Below are 12,185 nucleotides of genomic sequence, written 5' to 3'. Positions count from 1 at the left end.
AACACATCTATAGTTAAATGTGAAAAAGATAAAGGAAAGCTTCAAAATACACTCTGTAGTGTGGCAAAATATAACATATTTTCTATGTGTACACTAAATGTTCAAAAAAGCAATGCACCAATGTGCTATTTGCCTTCAAGTTTATTAACAAGTTTATTGTCAAGTTCAGGTTTATTGAAGTTTCTTATCAGCATATGTTCAAGAGGAATCTGCTGACACAGCAGCGGTCAAGGTGGCTGTTCGAGGTGTGCTGGCTGCCTCAGCGTAAGAAAAAGAAAGAAATTGGGTGAATGTCAACACCAGTGCCGTTGTTTCTTGCCTCTGACCTGCACGTGCCTCCGTGGCATCTTTGTTGGCGGAGTCCGCACAGGTGTGCAGGCGTGGCGAGGTGTAGGAATCATCTCAGAGGAAGAGTATTGCTTACACGGAGAAATCGCTGTTTTAATTGCGTGTCGCTTTCCCTGAAATGCTTCCTTGGTGACTTGGCTAACACACGCGCAGTCAAGATGACTGTTCGAGGTGTGCTGGCTGCCTCAACGTGGAAAAAAAAAAGAAATTGGATAACTGTCAATGCTCGTGACATTGCTTCTTGCTCTCTTACCTGCATGTGCCTCCATGGTGTCTTGGCTTGCGGAGTCAGCATGACGGAGCTGCTGTGGCTAGGCGTAGGCATTGTCAAAGCGAAAAGAAAGGCTTTACAAATGGGGAAATGTGTAATTAAATGTAGTTTTTATGCCTGCTTCTTGCATTGTTTTTGCCTACAAGTTTTCAAAGATAGTGTCCTGAATGCACCAGCACGTTGACTGCTTTTACTTTTTACCTGCAGGTGTTGCTGTGAGATCCTTGGTATGGCTGCGTGCAGCATTTTAACACTTGATGGAGGCACTTGAAGTGATAGCCAAAAATATTAGCCCTTTAGTTGGCAGCTCAACAGTATTCTTGACCTTAAAAAATTATTCTCAGAAAGTACACGAAACCAAATATTAGTCTGTGCTTTTGTACTTACCTTAATTTATGTACCTGCTCAACAGTGGTAGTCGCAAAAATATCGACCGTGAGCAGCAGCAGATGTTTTGGTGACGAAACTCAGAGACCTCGTCGGTATCGTCTTAGCTGGCTTTGTGGTAATATTGACACGTGGACTTGTTTATCTTTTACGGGTGAGCGCTTTTCAGTCTAATAAATGTTATCGCGCAGCGTGGGACGCGGCCGCAGGTATCGGAAGTTTCTCCAATGTTATCAATGATTATGTTGTCATCGAAGTTTGTGTAATCTGACTGCATGTGTTAGGCGAATTGTGTAGAACTTTCTGGAAGACACGCGGGTACCACCGATTACACTGGAACCTTCGATGAATCGTGCGTAAAATCCGACGCGCTTGACCGGCAGAACAGATTTTCCGCGATCGCCGATTGTGTTCACCGCGGTCGCTCTGCTTTGAGTATAGCCTGTTTTTGAGGGCAAAGGTTGGCCCAATAAAACACTACTTTCGTCATTTACAGTTGGGCTGCTTTCTTCACCGTCACTACTACGTGACATCTGGTGGAGGTGCTAGTTCGTTCATGTACTGGATGCCCCTGAGAAGCCGTGATCCAAGACAACACCAATGTCGTCCCGGATCATCGAGCAAGCCACCGACTGCAACAGCTGCCCCCGTAGCACGGATTCTACGTGCGACGACTAAGAAGATTGTAGCCAAGATAACCCCAATGCCTGCCCCAGCGTACCGCTATCTGCTGCAACAATCTCGCGACACACCAACATTCTATGGATCATCGACTGAAGGCCCAGAATCCTGACTGGAGACTTACGAAAGAATCGCCGCGTTCAACAATTAAAAACCCCACGACATGCTGCGGCATGTATACTTATCCTTAGAAAACGCCACCAAAATGTGATTTGAGACCCGAGAGTCGACCCTGACAGCATCGGACCTCTTCCGCAATGGCTTTTTGCAGGCCTTTGCGCAAAGAAAAGGCCGAAGCTCTCCAAGAAGCGCGAGCGCAACTTCCTAACGAGAGCCTCGCGATGATCACGGAGGAGATGACTCGCCTGTTCAGACACGCCGACCCGAAGCAACTAATTGACAAATACTTAGCAGTCAGAAATGAGCAGCACCAACCTCGTCCATCAGAATACAGGGTAGACCCTCAACCTGAGCTCCACCAATCCTTCACCAGATTTGAAATCGGGGGGATGTTAAGTGAACTAAAACGAAAGTCAGCCCCTAGTCCACATGAAGTAGCAAACAGATCACTCAGCAATTTCGATGAACCTCAATTGGATCGCTAAAAGACTTCATCATTGAAGCACAGCTCAGGCGTAGTCTCAGAAGAATGAAATACCTCCCACGTTATACTAATATCGAAACGGGGTCAGCCCCCAAGCTTGGACAGCTTACGGCCAATATCACTTACATCATTCGTGTGAAAGCTCGCAGATCACGCAATTCTTAACAGGATAGAAGACAACTTAGAGGACAATAATATATATACACTCACAACATGTTGCGTTTTAAGTCTGCACATTCTACGCAGGATGCGATGAAGCAAATAAAAAGCACCACATATTCGACGGATATTCTAGAGATACCGAAGCCATACGCGGATTACACTTAGAAAAAGCGTTCGACAGCATCAAGCATGAGCACATCCTCAAAACGATAGAAGACGTTGGACTCGGGTTGAGGATGTCTAACTACATCAAATGCGTTCTCGAAGCACCCACGGCGAGGATAAAGGGCGGAGACACAAACGCGGAAGTGGTTCCGCTCGAAGATCGAGGAACCCCCAAGAATCGGTGATCTCTCCCGTCCTTTTCAATGTGTGCATGATTGGACTGTCCAGAAAGCTGGACAACCTTAAGGACATTGACTGTATCACATATGCTGATGGGCTCACTATATGATTGGCTGGTCCCGCGAACGCCGGATCTGATAGAAATTTGCCTAGAAACTGCTGCTTGCCATCCGTACTATTCTTTGCACTCGTCGGGAGGTAGTTCCTCCCCTTTCAATATGACTTGCATGTCTGACTCGCTTCCAAGCGCCACATTAAAGCACCACCCAACCTATCGCGGCGGTGGCATGGTCGGCCCGGAAGATCTCCTAAAATGGTGAAACGTCCCCCCAGCGTAGAGAACCTGGTTTCACGGTGATACTCTCCATGTTATGCGTCGATTGATGTAATCCAATCAAGGGTACACTCTGAATTACTGGTCAAAACCGATGTTCAGAGCGGGAGCCGATCTTTCTTCATGTTCCTCGACACTACTTATTCTTCCCTTCTTTATTACCTTCTCACCCTTCTCAGCCCATTCTCAGGCCCATTTATTGCCTCACACCTGGCACATTGATGATAAAATCCTTGCCGGTGTTTTATTTTGTAGGATAGGGTCTCCATGATATAAACTATTCCCATCTCTTGTTATCGCAATCCCCTGACGTAAAATGTATGTAACGGCCGACGTAAGCAACGGGCAGTGTCCCGCAGTGTTGTTTGAAGAGTCCAATAAAATGTTCTCCTTCATAGGAGATCAGTTTCATTTGCTATCAAAAGAATGAGATTGGTTACACTGAACGGTTTTTGTTATCTAATTGACTTACAGGAGGCGAGGGCAAGCTCAAGTGATGAGCGTTTCGATAGAGCTGAACTAGCGGAGTGAAAATACATAACCGGATCAGGAGGATGGTGCCGGCGCTTGTGCGTTCGCTACCCTTTGCTTAGCTTGCGGTGGCTAGTCGCAAATGGTGGTGGCTTGCAACACGGTGGCTTGCAAACAAGTCCTCAGCAAGGAAGAGTTGGCAGAGTCATGTCGTATACAAGCCTAGAAGGCTCGATGACGTGTTACCACCACGCAACAAGGTTTATTAAACGGAAATAAATCCATGTTCACCGGAAGGTGCGAGTAGCGAGGGTCTGAGTGATTGGCGGGAAGCCATGTTCTATTCCTTTCGGAACAGGACAGTCTCTGGCTATTCAGAAAAAAAATTGTAAATTTTCTTTGGCGTAATAATGCATCTTTAACACGCACAGGTCAGTTTGACGCGGTGAATTCTCGCGGTTTTGTGACATCGCCTGACAGACAGCCGAAGTGGGCGCAGCTCGAAAGCTCTTGACCAATAGCAGAGTGCTAATGACGAAAAGATGTGGAATGAGGAATCATTTTTTCGTTCGGTTTAGTCATTCATAACCAGTGAGTACACGTCATATCAGCTGGGGAGCTATCGTGGTTTAATTGACGTCGCCTGACAGACGAGCGAAGATGGGGGTGGCCTGAACATTTGTCCGCCAATCGTGCAGGGCTGATTCCAAATTTGGAATAGAAAAGTTTCGAATAGCTTTAGGTTATAGGGCCATAGATTTATATTGATATTAAACAAATAGAACCACCCTAAAGTTAACCTCTTGCAAGCTGTAGATACGATTGGATCTTTGGCTCAATACTGCCGGTTTATGTACAGAAAAGTTATGCTGATCCAACTCACACTTCGGAATATACGTGAAGAGGAACATTCGTAAATCAATTTTAAGAAGCTATAAGTTTGCCATCTCACTATTGTGTGTTTGACATAGATAAAACGGGAACGCACACGTGCGCTCTCGCAGGGCCGTGCGACACCATTTGAGGACTTCTATTTTGCCCTTGTATTTCCTTATTCTTTTTATTTATTCCTAATGAACCTCCTGCTTCTTCACGAATCTCCTATGTTGGGCATGTGCCATAGCAAATGTGTCATGATCGCCATCAGCATACAGTTATTATGTCGAAGAGGTCGTTGTCACGATAGAAATATACGTGTGATTGTGGACGTAACATTTAGAAAAATAGGAATAGAAAGGTTAGAAATGTTTCGGGTAGAAAGGATTTGTCCTCTTGATGACGTATTTTGACTGAAACTAGGACATTTACATGTCGTGTGTTTCACCGCCGAGTGATTCGGCAGCACAGGAGGTCAGCAGCGCGGACGCTTATAGAGATACTAAAGTTGCAGTGCTGCTCTACAAGAGAGTAATTCGACAAGACGACAGCGACGGTTGTGGCAGTGGTGGCAGTAGCGGCAGTGGCAGCGACAGCGACAGCAGCAGCTGCAGCTGGCGGCGGCGGCTGTAGAAAGTCCGTAACTAAAGCTTCGCTTTATAGTGGTGGTTTTGCCAAGGTATTTAGGAAGTCATCAAAGCGCATTTTTTAACTCGCAATAAGAACCATAGTCACGACAGTCTATATTACCGCATTAAAGATTAATGTATTTTACTTATACATGTGCATGAAAACATGTAGCGTATCCTTATGTCGGGAGATAGCACATTATCAAAATACCTTCAATGCTGGATTTGCAAAGCATCTCTGACCTACGCGTTGGGCAGTCTACACCTACATAAGCGATGTGGTGGACGATCCAGTACTATTGACTTAATAAACTCATAAAAGACGAGTCTTCATATGATAATATTAGAATACTTCTTGTACAAGGGGATACGAACTTTGACTATGGGACCTCCTTCGGTATTCTACATACCTGTTATGACGAAAGCTATAATAACAAAATGCTGATTCTGAAAACTAGGCGTGTCGAAGAAATGTTATATAATTACAATTATGACAGCGAATGAATCAAGATAAAGTACAGAACACGAGGCGTCGAAGTTGCAGTACTCGCAATGAATGTTTCCGCATAACGTCAGAAGTACTTGCCAATATATAGTTCAAAATATGCAACCACGTGCAGTGGCGCTGGCCCTGCTGGATTTCGTAGCCAATGTGCGCGCAAGTGTATGTTTTACTCATGCGTCACAATAAGTTTCACTGCATTGGCAAACGTCAGTGCAGGCACGCGGACGGTTTTCCACAGCTCTCGCACGATAGTGAAGCGATTGAATCCCCATATGCACTTCCTGCGGAGTATTTAACTGGCCCACTGGGATGTTCCTCTCAGGTGGTTTTCATGGTTTGCCGTGTAATGTTTTTGTGCGCTGAAGGTATCGGTACTAAGTTGCTCGGGCCAGTAGTCCTCCGCAGGGTAGTGTCAGCGAGCCAAGTTCTTTAGGGCATAGAAGGCGATCACTGCCGATATCTTTCTGGAAAACTGCAGTCCCAGTGGCACCATGGCTTCGGCACAGCTGGTGTTGAGGGTCTGCAGATCACCAGTGTTCCCCAGCAGCAGCACCATGTCGCCTGCAAATATCAGCCCCGGCAACACTTGCTGCTCCCTGAGCCCATCACTTGTTCTATCCACCACAATACCTACCCTGGAGGCCAATAGCGTGCGCTCTACACGTGCGGTATAGAGCATATAGAGTAAGGCCGAGAGTGGCCAACCCTATTTTAAACCTTTGCCCCCCACTACCTCGCTCGAGTTGGCGCCGTTCAGGGTAGCTACAACCATGCTGTCCGCATAGAGGCGTCTGATAAGTCCGGTGCATTTGGGCGTCATCCCAAGCGCCTCAAGGTGTTGTAGCAATAGCTCGTGCGGGACACTGTCGTAGGCATTCGTCACATCAAGAAAGCAGCTAATCAGCCCACATTCCTCCTTTTGTGCGCCCTCTACACATTAGCTCAGGACAAACAAGTTGTCCTCGAGCCGTCGGTCGCGCCGAAAACCATTCTGCAATTCAGTGAGGTGCCCGACCCCTTCGGCCCACGCAGTAATCCAAGCCTCTATCACTTGGGCGAACACACGATACACTACGCTAGGGATTATAAGTGGCCGCGGTAATCACGTAGAAGGCCGGAGTCGCCACCGCTTTTGGGGAGCAGGATCACCTTGCCGCATAGCCGGTCTATAGGTATTCGTCCACCGCCCAGAATTTCGCTGAAGAAATCAGCCAGCTACGACCGTGATTCAGCACCGAGACATTTAACAAGTCTCGTCGGGATACCGTCAAGGCCTCGAGTAGTGGGCGCACCTATTCTCGTGATTGTCCTATCAACGGCGCTCCGAGATACTGTCCGCGTCTGATGGTCGGTACCCGCCAAGGCTTAGTGATCTGGGGCAGGGAGGGGCACAGCGGGTGAACCTTGTGGTGGCGGCGCATATAGTTGGCGGATATGGTCACTCAATGCTCGGTGGCTATCATTCTCCTTCAACCCCGTTGAGCCAGAGGCAATTGGCGCCGTCCATAGGGAGGGCCGGAAAGCAACTCCGCTTCCTCTGCGCGGCCTCTTATATCGGCGCGCGCGGCCCGCGCCGATCCAGGAGGTTGTGTCCTTTCGCCCCTCGTCTCAACTCCTCTCCCCTTGCCCTCCCATGTAACTCCCTCACTTTCGACTGCCTTCGCGCTCGCCCACCGGCCCGGCGCCAGCTTAGCCCGCTGCATAAGATTTCATGTTTACTTATCTGCTGTTATCCGGAAGCGTGCGCTGCTGTGCGTTGACCGGCGTGGGCTGTTTCGTCAGTTTCGTGGTCCTCGAGAGCTGTGTGCTTGTGCTCCGCGATGTTTCACCCGTTTCACGACTCGCACCGTTCGTGAGTCGCGCAGTGGTGCTCGAATACCCCAACAAACAAGCCCTGCAATGTTCTTCTGGGTGCCTAAAGACAACAGGTGAGCGCGCAGACCCAAGGACATAAGAAGACGCGTGTACACGAACACGGCCCTCTGCATTTGTGTGCTCCATGAGGCTCCCGACGTCGTTGCGCCCTCATTGTGCTACACGTTTTTCTTACCGGTATAGAAAGCGGACAAAACGATGTTCCTCCTCATTGTCACCTGGTATATGAATTGTTTTTCTGTGCCAAGTCTCATTCTGCAACTACCCTAACTCGCCTAGCTTTCCATTCCGCCCTCAGTGCTTCTTCTATGTGTCACCGTTCTACAAACGTGCTAACAGCTGAAAAATTACCGTTCGTACGTTTTTATGTATTATCTCAGTAATTGCCGATGGGAAAACCCCGCGAACAACCTTCATGTGTAAGCATGATACTCTTTTCTTTCTAGAAAGCACGAGCGTTGCAAGTGTCCTATATGCATATTTTTGCAGTTCGTGTTTATTACACAAAGCAGTGCCCAGTAGGCATTACTTAATGCCTAAGTGACATAATTTTACTGCCAAGCAATGCATTCGTGGTGAAAGAAAAGTGTTCTGGGCTTATTTTACCTGATCTTTGATTGAGGAATAGGCCTTCCTGCGAATGTTTTCTATGTGCTGCTTCAAAAGCTGACTGCCTTCTCTTCCCCCTTGCCACGGTTAATGAAGTTGCGGCGAAGCGCAAGAAAGGTGATAACGTGTATTTTGGTTTTTAGTACAATGTTATGTTTGTTGTGCCCTGTCTTTTTCGTTTTGTTCAGTAGTAATGAACATGTCATGCATTTCATATACTTTTGTGAAGGTTTATCAGTAAGCTCTTGTTTTTTTTGTTATGGCTGTCAGTTAAACAATCTTAGCATTTTATTCAATTTTTTACGTATTTGGCGTGTTATTGTTTTGGTCATTACATGTGAACTTTTCCTTTCTTTGGTTGTCATGACTATGTCATTCACGTCGTACAGTTTTGTGCAATATCTCAGTGAGTATATAAGAAGCGCTTCTACACTTTGGTCTTTAGGGCATTATATAAAAATATTTTGTGTGTACATAAAAAGGGCTTCGCGTTTTCTGGAGTTTAATTTATTTTTTTTTATTTCACTATCTGTGAACTTTTGTGTTGTTTAGTAGTCATGTACATACATGTCATGCTTCTTCACGTTTGTTTATTTTCTGAGCATGTATCATACCAAGTTATGCAAAACTATTTGTTTTCGAAATCGGAAGTCAATAAAACGAGGCCAAAGATATGTTGTGTGGGAAGTATAATTTATATACGTTTTGGCATATTCTGGCATACGCAAAGTATGGACAAAACTGCGTGCATGCTCACGCATAAAGAACGCACGACGCACCACTCGCCTGTTTACAAACAATGCCTGGGGTAGCGCGCAAGCGCGATAAAAAAATGGCTGTGGCTTAGCTAAGGTTAAGCCCAGGATGCGAAGCATAGTAGCCTTTATTTTAGTTGTTGAACCACTGTTTAGCCCGGTGAACTGCTGTTGCTTGGCTATATTTGGTTCGGCTAGTAGAAGAAACAACTCATGCGTTACTCTGCTTCGCCTTCAAGAGTGGAACGCGACAGCGTTCCCGTCGACCCGCCAAGGGGTGTAAGACAATGGGCTACGGCGCAGCGACTACGCGCCCCGCATTGGACGCGGTGAGCGTCGAGCTACGCAGCGTTCGGCGCGGCAACGAAATGTGCGCCTGAGCAAGCGACGCACGCCTGAGCCTTAGAAACAGCTCGTTTCTAAGGCAACACCGCATTCACTAGAGGCGCTTTTGTACCGCTTCGAAGCATCGTACTCGTGGCTCAGTGGTAGCGTCTCCGTCTCACACTCCGGAGACCCTGGTTCGATTCCCACCCAGCCCATCTTGCAAGAGTTGAGCCAAAGCCGCCTAGAAACAAGCGCAGCTGCTTATATACCGCCGCGACGCCGCGAGCGACGGCGCAAGTTGGAGCCCCGTTTCTCCTCTGTCGTGACGTCACGGTGTCACGTGGTATTGAAGGCGACACCGCCGCGCCTGAGGAGCTGGGTTGAGCTCTAGTAATATGCTTCGCATAAAAATATATGCGTCGAGGACAGGCAAGCAGGAAGCAAAAGTAAAGGCGCGCGGTGCATGTGGAAGGCTAAAGAGGGAGAGGAGCGAGTCGGCATAATAAAAAGGAAAACAAAATCGCTAGGGAGAGGAGACGCCGCGCGGCTGCTCTTGCCATGACAACGGGAACAATCGTGTGCGCCGTCATTTTGCTAATGCATCGCCCTCCTGCTAGGGCCGTAACTGAAGGGGACGTTGACGCTAGCTTCGAAGGAGCGTTTACTTCAAAACAGCCAATTGCAGCCATGCGAAGATTCAGCCCTGGGCCATGACCACTCCCTTCGCCACGGTCCGCGTGCACGATTCTTTCGCAGTAACCGACACTGAGAGCGCTGCACTGTGATAGCGCATGAGTGCAGTCACGCTTTAATATATTTCATATTTCGCGGGCTTCCTTTAAACGCTGAAAAAAAAATCCACCACGCAGTAAGTACGTTGCAAAAAAAAAAATGGATAGGTTGTTTCTGAATCCCATTTACAACGCAATGAAACAGCCTTGGCCCTAAAGTGGACATTAAACATTTTCCATAACTCTTCCTAGTTCAATAGCTAACTAAGCTTAATATAAAAAAATACAATAAAGAGCGCCACAAGCAGGCATACCATATTGCATTGGTTTCATGCACCTGCGTCTGACCACTTCTTTTGTATCCGTGGTTCAAGTAACCTGAAAAACCATCTATAGCATAGAATGCAATACGTTTACGTCGCGATTTATTGTTTTACTACACCTGCACACATAAGTCTATCTTTCGGAGTAATGTGGTTCTTTGCAGGCCAGTTCCGAGAGTTTGCTTGCACAAAGCAGACAAAAACAAATAGTGATGGTTTTCGAAAAAAAAAAAGAACATTTCCCCTTAACTTCGCTCTATATTGAACAACAATGTGAAGACGAGGAATCGGAATGTCGACAACACAATAGATCATTTTAATTATAGTAAATTTAGCTTACCTGCGAGAAAGATTATCCAACTATTGGCGCGCAGTCATTTTTGCCAAGAGCTTGTGTAAGCGCTTTTTGCTTGTATTATGACACCCCAAGTGTAGAAGCGGCTCCCGTGATGAAGTGCGAAAGAGATTTTTTTTGCGAAGGCAGATAGCTGGTGCGTTCTATTGTTTTACTCAGCACCATGGAAGATGGAAGGGTAGTGAAAGTACTCAGATCTAGCGATGAAACTATACACCGGAGTAAAGACCATACGTCAGTGCATATGGAGCGCGCTCTTTGTATTCATAGAAATGTTCACCGGCGCCGCCATCAGCTTAGCAATTGTGAAGCGCAGAGAAGCGCACTTGTGAATTGGGAAATTAAAGGGACACTAAAGCGAAAGAATAAATCAGTTTGGACTAATGAAGCATTGTTTGAGAACCTTGCAGGCAGTCATTTAAAGAAAATTGTTTGGTTGTTAGATGAGAAAATGAAGGTCCAAGTATCAGTATTTCAATTTCGCGCCGAAACCCCAGCGCCGGTACGTCAGCGTGACGTCAGGGTTTCCAAAGTATGTTTTCGCATTTGGGCCGCGTTGGCTGAATAAAGGTTCCCGAAACTTGCCATGTTTAATATATGGTTCCTTTAGAACACAATGTAATCAATCTGTACGGCTATATATAATTAGTAGGCCCTAGAAGATGCCATCAAAATCCAAGACGTCACAGCCCCCAGGTGCGGGAACTTAAGTAGGCGTCGCCACCCGTATTTCGTTCTTGCCCTTTTTCTGGCTTACCAAACGTCTTATCGTTGTAAGAGCTGTGTTTTTGGTGTTGTAGAACGGTAATTTACTGATGCAGAAGAAATCATTTTTCACTTTAGTGTCCCTTTAAGCTATAACTCAGATGACGAGAAGGGGCGTCGTCATATTAAGAGAATCACCCGACCGAGCACGATCCCTTAAAATGAAACAGAGTTTGAAGCTCTGGACTGCTGTTGCAGTCGAAACGGCAAGGTCTACTACAAGGAATCACTTCTGAGTGAAAATTTACCAGCTAGGGGTAATAGTATGCCCTGGTAGGAGTGCTTCAATAACCTGTGATTCTGTGCTATTCGAAAATCCTACTTAAAGCTAACAAAGAAAATAAGGAGTTACTATACGGCAGTTCGGAGAAAGAGCTATTTGTAAATTAAAGTTCATATCAGTCCTTCTTTGCCTCTGATTCATGCTAAAAGCGGTAGCGTTTCATTTGAAATATGCACATTACGGACCGAGAGGCGACACAGTCCCGAACGCTATATTGTAATGGCGGCATTATTATTAATGTTTTGCACGTCCTATGTTTTTTTTATCCTCCAGGTGCACGCATTGTTTCGCGGAATGTGACGGAATTCATCTCTGAGGCCGCGTAGACCTCAGGAAAGAAATTTTTCAATTAGCGACTGGCCAACAATATCTGCTGAACAACGCACGCCTTTGTCTCTATCTGTGTGTCCTTGTTATAAAGAAACTTGAGTCGTTGGCTATATGGAGGTAGCAAGATGATCTTTTACTGCTTCACATCTATGTAAGGCTTTTCGTTTGACCAAGCTGGATTGACACCACCAGCTGGGTCGTATCAGGCGCAAGCGGCAC

The sequence above is a fragment of the Dermacentor andersoni genome, chromosome 7 (genome assembly GCF_023375885.2).
Source record: "Dermacentor andersoni chromosome 7, qqDerAnde1_hic_scaffold, whole genome shotgun sequence".
NCBI lineage: Eukaryota > Metazoa > Arthropoda > Arachnida > Ixodida > Ixodidae > Dermacentor > Dermacentor andersoni.
This window is presented reverse-complemented; position numbering follows the sequence as displayed.